We start from the raw sequence: 16,374 nt of genomic DNA on the forward strand, positions 1-16,374 counted from the left end.
AGTGACACAGTGAAAATAAAATCAATAGAAGTTAATAAGATAATAAGATATGAGGCTAAAAAAAGCATACTTTATTCTCAGGTGGAACCAGTCACATCCGTCTGATGTAAAAGTAAAATCCATTTAACATAAACATCTTGATTTTTGGTATTTTGTCACCTTCATCAAGTGTGCAAGCTCACTCCTCCCTCGTATGTACCTCCTTCGTTTAAAGGAAGAATAAGCTCCTGAATACATTTCCACATTCAGTTTTTTTTAATGAGGTTGGGAGAAGAACATTGTTCTTGCAGTAATTATCATCTGACATCGAGCACTGGGTCTGTGGGACTGAGGAGGCATCGTCAATGTGAGCCCGGCACCAGAGGCTCCTGTTGTTGACCGTCATTTTATTCGCGAGGGGACTTTTGAACTGGCACAGTATGTACAATTCATCTCTTTAAAAGATCGTTGGATTATGTTCTTCCTTTGGATTGAGGAAACAGCAAACATGATACCTGCGGGCTTTGCAGAAAAACCGTGGGGCTGAAAAAAGGGGCGATGCTATTGTGTGCACATTATGCAACATGGTGAGCGAGTCATCCTCAGTATGTCGTCGCATGTTGCAGGATGTTGAAAGAGCTCATTTGCCTCGAGGCCTCTGCATGAAATGGATCTGTGCGCTTAGGTCAGTAATTAGGGTGAATATGAGTAGAAAACTAAAAGTCAGTTCTGTTTGATTGCTGACTCAAGCTAAGTACCCATTTCTTCCTCAGGGATTGTCAGAAAATCCTCTATGCGGCGATCAGGTCAATTAGTTGGGAGTTATTCATTAAGGAAATAACTGCGTATCCCGAGAGCTGATCTGTCAAACGTGCTGCATGTTAAAAACACAACTACATTTTGATGAGGCAAAATGAAATTTCGCTCCACAAAGTCATTATTTATTCTTCAACTGGCAGATTTTATATATCTGCTGCCTGGAAATTCACTGACAGCACTGTGACTATCTCTGAAACACCGGTGTTCAAAACCCCCACTGAACCGCCTCGGGGCTCCGCAGGAAAAGGTGAATGATTGAAAAGTTTAAAAATACCCCCCCCACCCCCCAAAGTTCAGTGATGCAGCCTCCCAAGTGTCGCTCTGGGGAAATGAAAAGGATGAATTGCTGAATAGATGAAACCTTCTTCTCGGGATAAAGCCGTTTTAGAAAATTCAGAGAAATGTCAGAAGGGAAAGAATAGATGTGAATGAAGCTCATTGAAACTGTTACTTAACAGCAGACTCTCTATTGGAGATGATTAGAGAATAAAAAGTACCAGACACAACTGTCAACAAGGTAGCACGTTGAACCAATGAATTAACTCTTGTGCCACCTGCTGCGCCAGTCAATTTAAACTTTGAGAAGTAACTTAAATGTAATCCTGTATTTATCCAAAGAGAGAGAGACAGTTATTCTGCGTGCAGATGTTGATTCGAGTCATTTCAGGTCGTACTGAGGCACAGTGAGGCTGCGCGCTGTAACGGCAATTGTATTTTACTGTTGGACAACATCGCTGTGGAACTAAAGGACCTCGACTGAACCAATCGGACCCCACGACTGATCCTGACCTCCGACCCCCGGGCCCCAGAGGACTCCTCCTCGGGAATCAATAGGTCACATTAATGTTCTGACTAAACCCCGTCCTTCCCTCGCACGCCACCGCTGGAGCTTAAAGTAAATACTTCCAAGAACAGACAGAATTCTGCTCGTCTAAGTACGTCAGGCGACATCCACCATGAGAGATTAAATGGATTTAGAAGATTACTCCGGAGGTCCGTCTGTGCTCGACAACAAACAGCATCAGATGGGACTCGTGGGGCACCGCGCCCCCCCCCCTTCTCGAGTGTTTCAGTGAGAAAGGAATAAATAAAAAATGAACACACGTTGCAGTGAAGATGACGATTAATCATCTCCATCTTAATAGCTACTTTGCAGCGTGGCAGCTCTGACTAATTGATATTTTTAGTGCGACGCCTCCAACGTGTGAAATCGTACTGACGGGACCGATCGATCGAGCCGTTTCCTCACACCAAACGGAACACCCGAGACGACATTTCGGCCTGATAACAGTTTGCAGGCTTTGAGAAGTCGTGCGGGCGGCGAATCTGTCGCAGCTTCGTCTCAACTCAGGAGGCGTGAAAGGACTTCAGAGGCGAGCGGGTCAAAGGTGAGCCTTTTGAGTTCAGTCCGTGAAATTCTGAAAGAATTGATGTGTGTAAAACGTTTGTGTGCCCTGTGTTTGCTCAAGCTTCTGTCTAAAAGGAAATCCGATGGAGGCCAATTTAAGCCCGCAAGTCATTTTTTCCAAAAAAGAGGTAATATGCAAAAATTGCAATTACTGTGTGCAAAGTGAGTTTTTTGCTCTGTGCTCCGCGGGGCATTAACGTGCACTCGAGCCAACAAATGTCTTCTTTCTGGTTGAATCAAAAGCCCTTTTCTCACATAATCAAAATATGCTTTGTGTTTAAAAGCTGCTCTATCGTACAAAGGAAGAGAAGTGAATATTAATCGTCCTTCAGCCCCTCATTGGCTTTGTGTATTTTCCCATCTTAGCACGAACAGCAATGGAGGTCGTTCCCTATTTGACGCCCGCTAACAAACAAGTGCATGTTTGCATTGTTCCGGGCGAGTAAACCTCGGCGTAGTTTTTCATTTCCAACGCGAGGCAGCGGTGGAAGAATGTGCCGGCTAAGAGGAGGGAGCAGCTCCTCCGGGCCGGAGGCTCCTCTGTCGGATTCACAGAGCGGATGTGGGTGATGGAGTGTGTTGTTGTCCTGCCGGTGAATCGCTCCTCTCAACACGGAGACGGAATTAATGCCTTTTTTGCGTAGAATAAATCTACTATCCTCGAAGCAAACTCGCCAAGGGAAACCCAGAGGTTACCGAGGGGAGCCGGGGCTGGAATGAGAAACTGTTTAATATTCCAGTACATCAGTCATCAGTTTTTAACTTCTTTAGCCATTTCCAAACTAAGAAAGTACAAACTTGTTTGTTCATCAATATGGACGCAAAAGTCTGGCAGAGAAGAAGAAAACCTGGTAAAACTTAATATCAATAACCCACCAGAATGAATGGGAAGACAACAAAGAGAAGAATTTTACTGTCAGGACATCAGTAGTGTGAAAAAGGCCCATGAGGCCAATTTGTGATCTGGGGTCACATAAATAAAACCTAAATGGCCGTTCGGTCCAAGGCGCTTATCACATTTTCCCATCAAACACGTACAGGAATGCAACCACAGCGCCCCCACAGCCCATCCATACTGGGGGTGTTTATGGGCTCCTCTTTGAGGGGGGGGAAGCCGATGGGCCACACTGCGTTTGATCAACGACCCGGAGGAGCGGCCCGTCATCTGCAAAAAATGCTGACTCTCCTCTGTGAGCGAGCGAGACTTTAACAATCAACGGCCGAGGGCTCTTCTAGGTTCTCTACATCAAAGCGGGACAGAGAAAGGGGAGGGACGCAGAGGGGGGGGGTGGAACATTTAGGGCTTGATGCGGTGAAAAAGTTGGAGAAGGAGGCAGTGTGATGGAGGATGTGGAGGGAGGCCAGAAGGGATGAAACTCACAGAGAAAGTGTCCTGATGTACGAGATGTATGACTGCAGACTGAAATATTATGTTATTATAATATTCAACATTATCCAAGCTTAAAGGAGCTTTCGTGTTTGCTATTAGTTGGATTGCATCTTTGATAGATTTTGGAGACAGCAAAAGTACATCAAAATATTGCAGTCCGGCTTTTTAAAAAGCAACTCATACTTGGTCGATTTGTTTCCCTGCTCCATTACTGCTGAGCTCATTTTAAAGAAGGGACCAGAGAGCTGCTGGAGCCTGATGTTTAACAAGAAAAAACACTCTCACAGCTTTTTGACACTATCGCCGTCTGGACTGAATGATTCGGTGTGGAAAACCTGTTTTGCATCAGCTCCCTGCAGCTGTGCTTACTGTTTCGTGAATAACAAACACAAACATTCACAGACCTTCATGCGCGCTCTCGGGTAACAAAAGTCCCCATTCCGTGCTCTTCAAACCAGCGATCAGCAGGGGGAACCGACCGCCTCCTGCTGGATGCCTGCGACCTGATGAGAAGTGAGAGCTGTCAATAGACTTGATCTATAGGCGCGTTGATGCACGTCCCAGCAGCTTCGTCCACTCGTAGCCGCGGGGCGCCGCACTCCGCGAGCACACGGAGCGCATCCTCATCCAAAAGCCACCGCAAGAGCATCAGTAAAACAGCATCTTGTTGTTGCTGATTGTGTGCTGGTTACTATTTTTACATATGTAGTAGTTTTCATTCAGTACATTTCAGGTCAAACACCATTCATTTCTCCCCAGATAACTGATCTAATGAAATGAGACCATTAAAATCATCAGCAGCGCAATGTTCGGGACTTATTAGTTGTGAATGATTGTTATTATTTTAATTATTATTATTATATGATTCAGTGTCCCACTAACGCCCACAATGCCTCAGTGCATTAGCAGCGGTGGTGATGAAACCATATTAATGATGTGGCAACATAAAGGCTTTTTAGGCTGGTCGCTGATTCTCCCGGCCTAATGCACAGCAGCCTCAGTGCTTCTGTTATAAAATGCAAAGTCAAATCAGTGCCACTCCAGTCGTATATTATTAAGTACAGACTGGATAAAGCAGCCTGCAGCCTCACAGCTCCGGGTGATTTATCACATTAATTCCTCTGACGGGGGCGATTCATTTACTGCTGAACGACAAACCACCGCCAATAAACTTTGCTCTTAATGGGAAATAGAGCATTCATTATTAAGCAGCCACATTATAAAGCAATAATTGCGCTTGCCGCCATAACAAACAGGGCTAATCACAATTTAATGTTCGAGCTTGTTCAAGTTTGTTTATGATGCATGTGGCCTGTTTACCTCAGACACGCCGCTGGTGGATTACGCCTTTATTTTTGTTCTTTCCTCAACAGTATTTGTTTCTAAAGTGTACATATATAAAAAATATATTTACAGTATATAGAGAGTAATCCATGCTGAAGGTCAACGCTCACTCCATTGTGACTGCTGGCTGCGGTTGTCATGGAAACATGAACACAACTGAGCAGCGAGTGACTCACTGCACACCCCTGCCTCCATCTGCCCGGCGCCCCGGTGACTGTGAGCGGCCATCTGTAGGCGAGGGAGGGAGACGCTCCGATGCACACGCGCATTCTCTGTTCCGACAGCGAAGACGCAGAGATGCTGTAGGCGCCCGGTGTCCGTCCCGCGGGCGACAGGCGCCTCGGAGCAGACGAGGTGGCCGCTGGTGGGCGAGGAGAGTGGTGACTGTGAGACGCGGCGGTGCGATCACATCAACTCAACCAAACGTTCTATAGAGCTTCTGACTCGCTGTCGGAAGTCAAAGGGCTCGTTTGAAGTTTTTAGCCACCGAGTCGGATGGAATTCATGTTTTGTTACAGATGCTGGAAGCGTCACAGAGAGGGAGCTCATTAGTCAGACGTCCATTACAATTTGGTGAAAATGTTAGTGGACAATCTATTTGTGTGCCCATTCTCTGTCTGTACGTGTCTTAATTCTGGGAGTAAAATGGTTGATTTACACCTGTTCAATGATTTCACGTAAAGAAGAGTGACATTTTTGAGACGTTGATGGATGCTTTTTTGCTCTTCAGTTATTAAGTATTGTTTTGTGTTCCTCGTTTAACTTTACAGCTGTAAATCAACTCGCTTTTGGACTCTGCCTCAGTTACAACCAACACCAATGATATTTTAATGAGAATCATTCTTTTCCGTGAGCACGTTTAAATTTGGTACTTTCAAATATTTTACAAAAAGATCACAGTACTATTTCTACCCCTGGTTGTACTTCAAAGCTAGATACTGTTTTAATGATCTATGGAGACGCTACTATCTGCACTGCAAGTTAAAAACCCATAATGAAGCAAACCTAATGATCCGCGTCCCCATGTGGATCGTTTGAGTTTGAAACCAGAAGCAAACAGACGTTCACGAGTGTGACTTCACTTCGCTCTCATTCACTCCGCGGCTGCTTCTGGGAAAATAGAGCGGCAAATATTAACACATAAATCAGGCAGAGTGCATTTCTATTAAAACCTGTCAGCAGCAACTAAATCCCCAGAACATTAAGACGACCAGTGGTGACTTGGCTTGTAGCTGCAGACTCATATTCCGCTTTACAACCAGAGCAGTGACAGAAGTACGTTGATTGCCAGATGCAGAGAGACGGTGCTACGTTTACTTAAAATAAAAAATAAAAACAATTAAAATGTTCCCCCAGCTACAGCTTAATGAGGTACCCGGTTAGCTGATGGATGCTCGGGTAATAGCAGGAGATTACACAGAAAGTATTGGACAGAGAGTCTTTTTCACCAGGAAAAATAACATCTCTTTTTAATTATTCATGCGACGCACCGCAGATATTGTGCATGCAGGCTCAATATTACAAGGCATGCTGCAGGGAAGAAAGATCCATCTGTCAGAGTGAAGAAATCCAATATTCACCTGCCATGGCGATTGAATTCAGGTATGAAAAAAAGGTGGACGAGGTTTTTACATTACATTACATTACAGGTCATTTAGCAGACGCTTTTATCCAAAGCGACTTACATTACACTTTAAACCCATGGCTTTTTCACATTTTTACCCGGGGAGCAATTAGGGGTTAGGTGTCTTGCTCAGGGACACTTCAACATGGAACATGGGGCAGTCTGGAATTGAACCCACAACCTTGTGCTTCCCAGCACACCTTCTCTAACCCCTGCGCCACGACAACCCCCAAGTCAACGTTATTTGACTTGAAACGTTTTGTGCTTCTGAGCTCAACACCTTGTAGGATGTAACGGGACTGTTGTCCATAAACCACAAGCACACCATGGACACCCAATGTGAGATCGTATTATTGTGGTTTATATAGTCTATTAGAAAATAACTCGATTTATTAATAATAATAATTCACCTCCACAATGCTCATTTTCACTGAGCAGAGATTGAACGCATCACGATACGTATCAACGCAACCTTTGTTAACATTAGTATTATATACATGTATAAATGTGTAATTATCCGATTAAGTTATTTGTTCTTTCACTACATTCTTTGGATTTACAAGTGTATTTTGTCTCCGTGCTCGCTGATGGCATGAAAATAAAGCATGTACTTTTAACCAGTACACGAGTTCCTCGGTACTCTAACAGAAAGTAAACCAGTAATCCCACATCTCATTGGCTATTGTCTATTTTTCTATCTACACTCTAACCTGCAGCAGCAGAACAATGCGACGCGAAAGCCCCACGGTGGAGCGATCCCAGAGAGGAGGAGGAGGAGAGAGCAAAGATCTCTGCACCGTGAAATACCCTTTGGAGTTTCAACCAAAGGATGGAGCGAAGGCCTCCCGGGAATCCCTGCAGCAACGATCCACACGCTCATCCACTCCTCCCTTCATCTGAGATAACAGGGAGGGGGAGACATGACCTTTCTGTACACAGTATATCCTGCTTTTGAATATATTTATATTGTATAGTCGCTAAATATTTCTCTTTGTTTTTATTCTTGTATTCCCTTTTCTAAAAGTATTTGGTGTATACTGTGTTTTTGCAATAGAGAGAACATGTAAACGCATGAGCCATGAACGCATGTGCTCGTCCCCGAACTTGATGTCCCTTCTTTGTTCATAAGTGACTTTGTTCTTTCATTTCTTTCCTCCCCGATGTGATGAGTCCCAGAGAGACGATCGCGTTTCTCCGCCACTCAAAAAATCTGACCGGCACCACCGCTTGTGTAGAGGCTGAAAAGTGTTCATTTTCTCCACAATGCTCCTCTCTGAAAGCCCAGCTGCTCTGACAATTACCCCTAAACGTGGATTCGACACATTAACTGCATCTGCTGCTCAGCAGTGAGGAGTTTTGGCTCCAGCAGTCTCGGCTCTCGTCCGCCACGGTGACAGCATGCATGTACGAATCTGGATGCAGCATAGGAAGGATTGGATATAAAAAAGTGACTTTAAGTGAAAGAGCAAATAGGTTGATTATAGGTTTATAGTGCGAAACAAAGGTTTTGTTTGCACAGATTTACTTCCCTTTATATTTCCGCGTGCGGCCATAAATAAGAATCATTGCATCATCCGCCCGGAGCGCCGTGTGCTTTGGTTCCGGCGCGCATCGAGTCACTGCAGGTGAAATGTATTCAAATAGACATTTAAAAGCATTGGACGATACAATGCGAGCTCACAGGCCAAAGCAGCACACTCCAATTCTTTCTTCTTGTTATTCAGAACTGTGCTGTTCCTACTGTGACATAATGTGACACCTACATTTGGATGCTCGTTAAATAAACCCAACAAATCCAACGATGCGTTTCCTGTTCTAGGTTGGTTTAAGAAACTCGTAAACCTTTAGGCGGAATTTGTTCTTTACTTGAGACTTTTCAGGTTGTGCCATTTTCGATGCTCTGTATTTATACGACAGCATTCATTTTTGCAAACAAAAGAGCAAAATCAGTTTGTTTATTGACTAATTGAGAATTTGTTACAGTATTTCTAATTATTCTCTGATGACACTCAGAAATGACCTTTTCCCACATTGAGCACCTGTAATGTGAATATTTACGGTACATTTCTCCTGATTGTAGTTGCACCACAATGTGCAAGCTATGAATCTCCTTCTGAAAAGGCGGCATCCTGAGCACACCGAGTCCCTCCGTGCTTCGGCTGTTTATCAACCAGATAAACAGAACAGTAAATAATCCGAAGCAGTGAAAATGATGTGCAGCTTTCTGAGGCTGTGGGGGAACACACAGGCAATCAATTCAACGATTGCACTGCAGAGAAACGGATGTCATATTTCTTCAATTCTATCGCCCTGATCTTTCAGTTACACACACATGTGTGCGCGTGTTACATTAAATATGGACACACGGTACAGCAGACAGTGGCATATTGTCATGTGCACACATGAAGACGCTGATCAAAAGGCGAGCCATGAATATGAATAAAAACGACTGGATGTGCATTGCACACACGGCGAACATCAGATCCAGAGGACGTCTGAGGAGGCCCTCGTTAGCGCGGATGTGAGAGCGATGGTGGGGGGCAGAGCGCCGGGTGCAGCCCACGAGGGTACCGAGCCAATTCAGCCCTTTGTGCGTTAGTCGGCGGGAGCAGCTGGAGCGCTGATGGCAGGAAGACGTATAATCACACACCTGGAGGCTCAAGCACCGACCCAAGCGGCGCTCTGACGGCGCGTGTTGGATCTATTTTGCGCTGAGCAGAAGACAACAGGTGTTTCTGTTCAAATTTGTGATGGAGTCGCATCACTTATCCACTTGGACGGTGGCTAAGTGCAAGTTATTTTTTTTCCCTTTCATGACCTCCCTCCCTATGATGTCCCTAAATGTCAGGTGATTTCTTTGGAACCAATTAACAGCTGTAAATTCTTAGAAATGTTTCTAAAAAAGGAACTTTGTGGTTCTCAAATCACTGTTGAATTGCTCCACTTCCAATTAGATCATTCAAACCTTCCTATCATGTTGGCTTATTCAAAATATCACATGACGTGACACACGTTACACTATTCCCAACTATGCCGAACCGACCCAGACAGCACATCCAACACAGCAACGCTGGCAATTAGCGGGAGGCCAGAGGTGGCCTGCAGACACGGGGCATCACTCCTACTAATGAGCCCCGTCAAAGTGGAACACACGACGCATCCTTCAGCCAACAACAGCCGCTCCGATGTCTTAAACATGCAGTGCGCTGCCTGTTAATCACAAAAAAAGGCACCAGTAGTCTCTGAAGGGATGCAATTATCTCGGCTACTGGTGATTTAAGTGAGTTGACCTTAAGTTGAACGGTGAGCGATGAGCCTTCAGGCAAATACCTGCAGCCTTCGTTGGCTGCAGGTATTTGATGTGACTTTGACTTCATGATGTGGGCTGACTTTGGAAAGTAAAAATCTGATTATTATATAAAAAGCAGTGTCTCAATCTATGGTTCATTTAGTATCACTGAAGCAAATATTCAGCATCAACCACCTTCGTATTGCTGCAGACCTTTTGTGGACGGAGGCTCCCCAGACGGCTCTTTAGGCCGATAGAGGTGCCGACCATCACGGCCACTAACGGTCAGTCTGACAGCCGGCCGGCTAATAAGGCGCTCGCTCCCCCGTACGGACACCCGGTGGCCTCACATGCGCAGGCCGCACGCACGAGCCAATTATGGGACTTGTCGTCACTTCACCTGTCTTGGAAAACGCGCATCAAGCCATAAATACGCGCCTCAGGAAGACGAGGCCACATAAGGGCTCCGGTCAGCACGGGTCTCCGTCTCCTCTGACGTACAGCAACACCATTACTTACAGCTCATTGTGCCCGAGATCCAGAGACGAGGCCTCGGGCAAAACAAAGACCATATTTCCAGGCAACATGCAGCACGTTGAAGGTTGGAGGAAGCCCGCTCTGTGGGAATAAAGGGGCGGCCTTCTCTCCAATCATAAAATGTGCCTCGGAGGGTTTTATTTATAATATTTCAGATGAGGAATCTTATTTTTAGGTGGATTTGGAGTACTGAGTTTACACAAAGAAGAACAAATGTGACACCACATTGTAACTCTAGTGCTCTTCTTGTTATATTAAAGATGTTTTGTGACATATACTCCGTACCCAAGTTATGTTCACTGTTTATTTTAAACCCAATGATACGTTTTTCCTAAACATCAGCGAGACCGTTTCACCTTGATGATTTTAATCCCGATAATCATTTTTAAAAATCCTTTGAATGGAACCAAAATGTTCTGGGATGACTTAACCTGAGGGTACAAGTGGTTAAGAAACCTATTTTTATCTCATGGCAACGGTACACTTCTTTTTAAAGTCAAAAACAATCTCAAATATGGTCATTATAAACCATAAGGTCGCCCTGCATAAAAAAGAAATCTGTCTCTAGTTATCACTTCCTTTGGCGACCCGCAATTAAATCCTACGCGGTTCCAATCCCTAATCAATATCTGCACCCTGTGGTGTGAAGTGATCATATTTAGAAGGCAATCATTGTAGGATGGTTTGTCATATATTCTAGTATCAAATGATGGGCCGCAACATACAGCTCAATTCTTCACAATTCAGTGTAATCCTTTGACTCCTTTTCATCAGTAAAGTACACGTTTCCTTCGTGGAAAATAGCTCCATTTATTGACGTGTGTAAAGTAAATAATAGCACAAGAGCTGCTGCAGAAGGCTGCAGGCCAATATGGTGGAATGAAAAGAGTCCTTTTATTGTTATCTGCACTTTACACAGAAGAAGGTTTCTTCCAGGGCTGCAGCCCCCTCACTTCAAACCAAGTCCTTACTGTGAGACGGATTGTCTGTTTCTGAAGTATAGCAAGTGCAGAACAAGAAAAAAGACCTAATTATTAAAATATACAGAAATCAAACTGTTCAACGGCGGGTTGATTGGCTCACTGCCGGTCTGATTATAAATGGATTTACCAGACAAATATTTCAATCAACACTGCATTAATTATTTGTGTCTGATGAAAAACTCCATCGGCTGATTCATGGCAAAGCAGACCGAACACAAATGGCCGCCAAAGAGCAGGAAAAGCTGGCGAAGGCGGATTAGAAACCGTATTTTACACCAGGCGTCGGGAGTGATTGGAACAGGACCCTCTCGGTGTTAATCGAGAGGAGGCTTTGATGATTGCTCACAATCCTGCAACCGAAGAGTCCAAACCCCCCACAAGATTCACCAAAGACAACATGCAGACTGACATTAGATTTGAAACCACAGCAACAGAATATCCGCCAGAACTCAGAGGAGGCCGCGTGTAATGTACTGTACATACCGAGACAACCATTCGGACAACGTCCGACGAAAACCTACTCCCAAGTGTATAAATGATTTGTGTTTTTGCCCCGGAGGACGAGTCATCATTAGAGCCAACAGCCGGGCGATGAGCCGCGCGTCTACAGTTCATGGAGGTCAAGAGCCTGATCAATTAGTCAAACGTTTCTCGGTGGTCATTATTCTAGAACAGGGGTCTCAAACTCAAATCAGCTGCGGGCCAGATGCAGCCCACTTCAACCGAACGCGGGCCAGACTAGCGTCCGAACAGCATGGTCGACAATAACACAACTTAACACTCACTTTCAAAAGCAGTCATTGAACCCCACCCTGGGGGATCGGTCCGAATGAGACTACAACACTAGTCCTCCTTTAACTCAGCGGGGGAGACCTAAGGTCATGTGACCGTGGAATTCCTTTATGGCCAAACGTGAAGTTACGTGAATCGAAGCTGCGTAGTAATGGACGGAGACGCTCGTCGGTGACGTCAGATGCTTCATGTGTTGTTAGTGTGAGTCGTAAAAGGAAAACTTTATTAAACGAGCGATGCTAACGGTTAGTCACATGATCACCTGCGCGAAAGAGGGCAGAAAACTGAATTTCACCCTCCTGCTCTCTGCACCTCGGCCGACACACACGACCCGCCCCCCATGTCAGTCACATGCATGCCACGTTCACTGGACAAGCACACAGTAGGAAACCAGAACATCATAACATGTCCCACACAGCAGCTGACAGTGGGGTTACAGTATAAAACTTGCGGGCCGCACTAACATTACACTTTCATATTAAGGATGGGGCCACAAAATATCGTCCCGAGGGCCGCAATTGGCCCGCGGGCCGCGAGTTTGAGACCCCTGTTCTAGAAGGTGCAACGCGTCCTCACTTCTCCCGCATCGCTTCTCTGCCGTCTCCTCCACACACACACAAATCCACACTAGTCTTCTCACGAAACTACAAATCAGCGTGAGACCGGACCCCCCGCTGCTCCACGCGACTTTCTGAGAGCATAATCTGTGTCTAGTGATCACTGGAACTATTCATGGCTTTTGAATTCTATTTTAGCCTAAACAGAAACCCTTAACGGGACCAAACATATCCTGGTGCAACAAAGGCTCCACACCTGCCAGTCAGCAGAGGCCAGATGTTCGTCGTCAAAGCGAAGTGCACGACGCAGACGGCAACAACTCGGAACACCAAAGTACTGCTAAAGATCAAAGACACTCTTTTAACACGCTTTGGCTTAGGGCGTGAAAGATTTAAACCACGAGAGACAGTTGTCGAAATGTGAACATGCAGGAATTCAGTTAAAAGAATAGTTGGATGTTTATGCACCCGTTACAGTTGAGAGTGAGAGGAACGGGTCGATACCTCTCTCTCCGTCCGTCGAATAAAGCACGGATGTGTCGTCAGTTAGCTTAGCTTAGCATAAAGGCTTGAAACGGGCACAAACAGGTGGTTTCTGTCCGAAGGGGAAAAGCAGGATCTCTGATGCTCACTGATGAACACGTCGCATCTCGATTGTTTGGCCTTCAGTGTAAAACCGCGGTTCAAACGTTGGACGGTGTGACGCTTTACTTCCTGGAGTCTTTTTGTAATTGTTTGGTTGCCGGGATGGTTGCCATGATGGGATTTTCAACAATAAATGATGAAATGTTATTTCTTCTCTGCTCTCGGGGGGGATATCTTAATAAAGACAAAGGGCTGTTTTGATTGACACTCTGTTCACGTGAACAATAAATGCTACTTCACTACGCTGCTTTGACTTACGCCATTTTTTTTGCGTCAGTTTCCTTTTTCCAAATTTTCTTCACAAATGAACAGCCAAAACAAATGCAACTCGTTGACTTTCCCGCGTCAATCAAGACAACACGCACACAAACAGGCTGATTTGATAACGGCCGTTTATTGCTGTGGCCTAAAAACCAGCATGGCGCCTCACACAGTAGCAGTGAGGATCTCATTAAATTGTCCTCTTCTTTCTGTTATGGCACAAAACCAAGAGCAGTGAAACCTGCGCGTGGATACAATAACGTCAGCGGTCCACCCCCGTAGTCATACACACAATATTAGAAGATCACCGGAATGATTATAATCCATCCTCTGGGTACCATGGATGTATGTTGTTTTTTAATCCTCAGCCGTTGTTTCACTGGACCGTCCGACAGAAGGAAGAAAAATAGCTGTTTCTCCGACCGTAGAGAGGACTTTATTCTCATGCTGAGCGTTGCTTCTTCCTGAATGATGCCCCGGTTGAAGCAAAATAACCATAACATAACCATGAAATTAAGAGAGAGTGAAAGACCGAAGAGGGAAGTGCTTCCTCCATTTTCATGCCTCAGTCATTCATGAATATCAATCGGTCCGTGGACGGAAACTTTAAGCCTTGGATGTTAAAGATTGCAACAATAAAAACCCTTTCGGACACGATTGTGGCGTTTCTATTAGCGAAATGTCTCTTCTTTAAGTAATACTTTGGAAACTGTCTGGGCTAGTAAAGTATTTGCTACATCAAAATAAATAAAATACCCACCTCCTCTCATTCACAAGAGGGTCACTATTCATTTAAACATTCAGCTCCTGCTATTAAAACATATTGTGGTGCTGGTTAGCATCCCGCGGGGGTTTCTTTGTTGATGCACTTCATAGACTACTTGATTAGAATGATTTTATACATTTTTTGATGAATAACTTTCGTAACCTTCTTTACCCTTCACTGACACAGAGTGAATAGAGCATCTATTCAACTATGAAGAAGCTTCGTCATGTGATGAGTAACATAAAATCAATCCCTGCGATTGGTAAATAGAAATGTGGAAAAACAGTACTGGACCGTAAACAACAGAGATCTTGGATGACATTTAAGTCTCAAGGTTCTGCGACCAACATATTAAAACTGTGCCTCAAGAAATAAAAAGCCTATTTCTGCGATGAGCATCAAAAATCGGAAAGACTTTTCATAGTATGACTCACGGTGGTGGATGATAAACAATGTGAAAATAACCCAAAAATGATGGTGACATTGGGCTCCTGAATGCAAAAAGGCAGCTCTGCATCCAAAAAGATCAACTCTTTCTCCTCTTCTGAGGGATCCAGCGAGCCACATCGCTGCCTCGTCCTCTGCAAACACCGCAGGAGAAACATCTCACACCCAGCCCGTATACCTCCCTCTCAAATAACTTCCCCTTAAAGCCCCTCGAGGAGAATTAATGGAGGTTAACGGATCCAAACAACTACAGCGAGCAGATTCCTCTTTAAGAGGCTTTTTAAATTGAGCTTTTAGCTGCTATTCAACGTGGGTTTGCAGCGTGATAGGATGGAATAACATTACTTTCAGCTAAATTAGACTCTTTTTTTTTAATAATGCAATTCCTTCATTGGAGTTTGATGCTGCCGTGGAGGATAAATGACCCGTAGCATGTGTGTGGGCATGCATCCGCCACCCAGAGTCCTTCTGCTGTTTTTATCACAGTGCTGAAAATAAAAATAAAATGCCAACAGTGTTGGCTGTAATTTACGAGCTGGACCGTGGGTGTCCAGGATGATGCAACAAGGCAGTTTTCCAGGGGGAGAAATATAGGATCACAGAGCGGTTGGTTGCAGGAAAGTCTTTTTTTCAAAGGAGGATGTTAACTTTACTGCCCAACGAGGACAAAAGTACAACATTAAGCTGGAATCTGACTCAGTTACTTAACCGGCTGCCACTTGTCCTTCATTCTCAATCCAACAAAAACACTCTTTTCATTTGTGATGCTTCGCCGTTTGTGCATAACTTAAATTCTCATTATTTACATCCGTCACACAGATTTCTGCCCTGCTTTAAAACACAATTATCTTCTTAATTGTACTTCTTCCCCCTCCTGCTAACGACTACTTAACACTTGTGGTGACGTGTGAGGCGGCCTTACAGCTACCAGAGGAGCGGAGATGAATCCTCCAGATGAGGTGGAAGAAGAGGAACCTGAATCTTATTTTACTGCCACCGTGCAGCCGTTCATCTGCAGGCCATCCACTTGTGGCAGTCCAATTATTTCGGAGCAGCGTGTTCCATTTATCCCAACCTTCATTTTATTCCTGAGAGATCCCTAATTGGTTGCCGCATCTTTTCAATTCGCTGTCTTCAGGGGGAGACGAGTGGAGCCTTGAAACAGATTAATGGAGGCGGAGGGACGTTAAACCCTCGCGGGATTCGGGGCAGATGTTGGAGACCTGAGGCGGCGAGGTGCTGGAGACGGCGAGGTGCTGGAGACGGCGAGGTGCACGGGATGTATGAGCGGTATAGGGGACGGAGAGCTGGTGACACATCGGCTTTGTGAGTCAGACTCCACCAGAAACCACAGGGTGGTCCACTGAGAAGTGCAAGAAGAAAAAAAAAAGGCATTGAGAGAAGCTTCGGTTGTCTTTTACCTTCATGAGGCCTGTGCATGGAGCGGTCATCATTAGAGAAACCTTAATAATGCCACATCAGTGATGTTTGAAAAAAGGGCCTGATGGATTATTCTGTGCATGAACTTTACAC

The 16,374-nt window shown here is 44.9% G+C and overlaps 1 long non-coding RNA gene across 1 annotated transcript; it reads left to right on the top strand.

Moving 5' to 3' along the window:
• The first annotated feature begins 1,788 nt into the window (after positions 1-1,788).
• LOC120811303 (uncharacterized) lies at positions 1,789-8,363 on the top strand. Its single transcript, XR_005710332.2, has 2 exons — positions 1,789-2,186; positions 7,281-8,363. It is a non-coding gene; the product is annotated as an uncharacterized LOC120811303 (long non-coding RNA).
• Positions 8,364-16,374: the final 8,011 nt, after the last annotated feature.

Source organism: Gasterosteus aculeatus, chromosome 21 (genome assembly GCF_964276395.1).
Source record: "Gasterosteus aculeatus chromosome 21, fGasAcu3.hap1.1, whole genome shotgun sequence".
Classification (NCBI taxonomy): Eukaryota; Metazoa; Chordata; class Actinopteri; order Perciformes; family Gasterosteidae; genus Gasterosteus; species Gasterosteus aculeatus.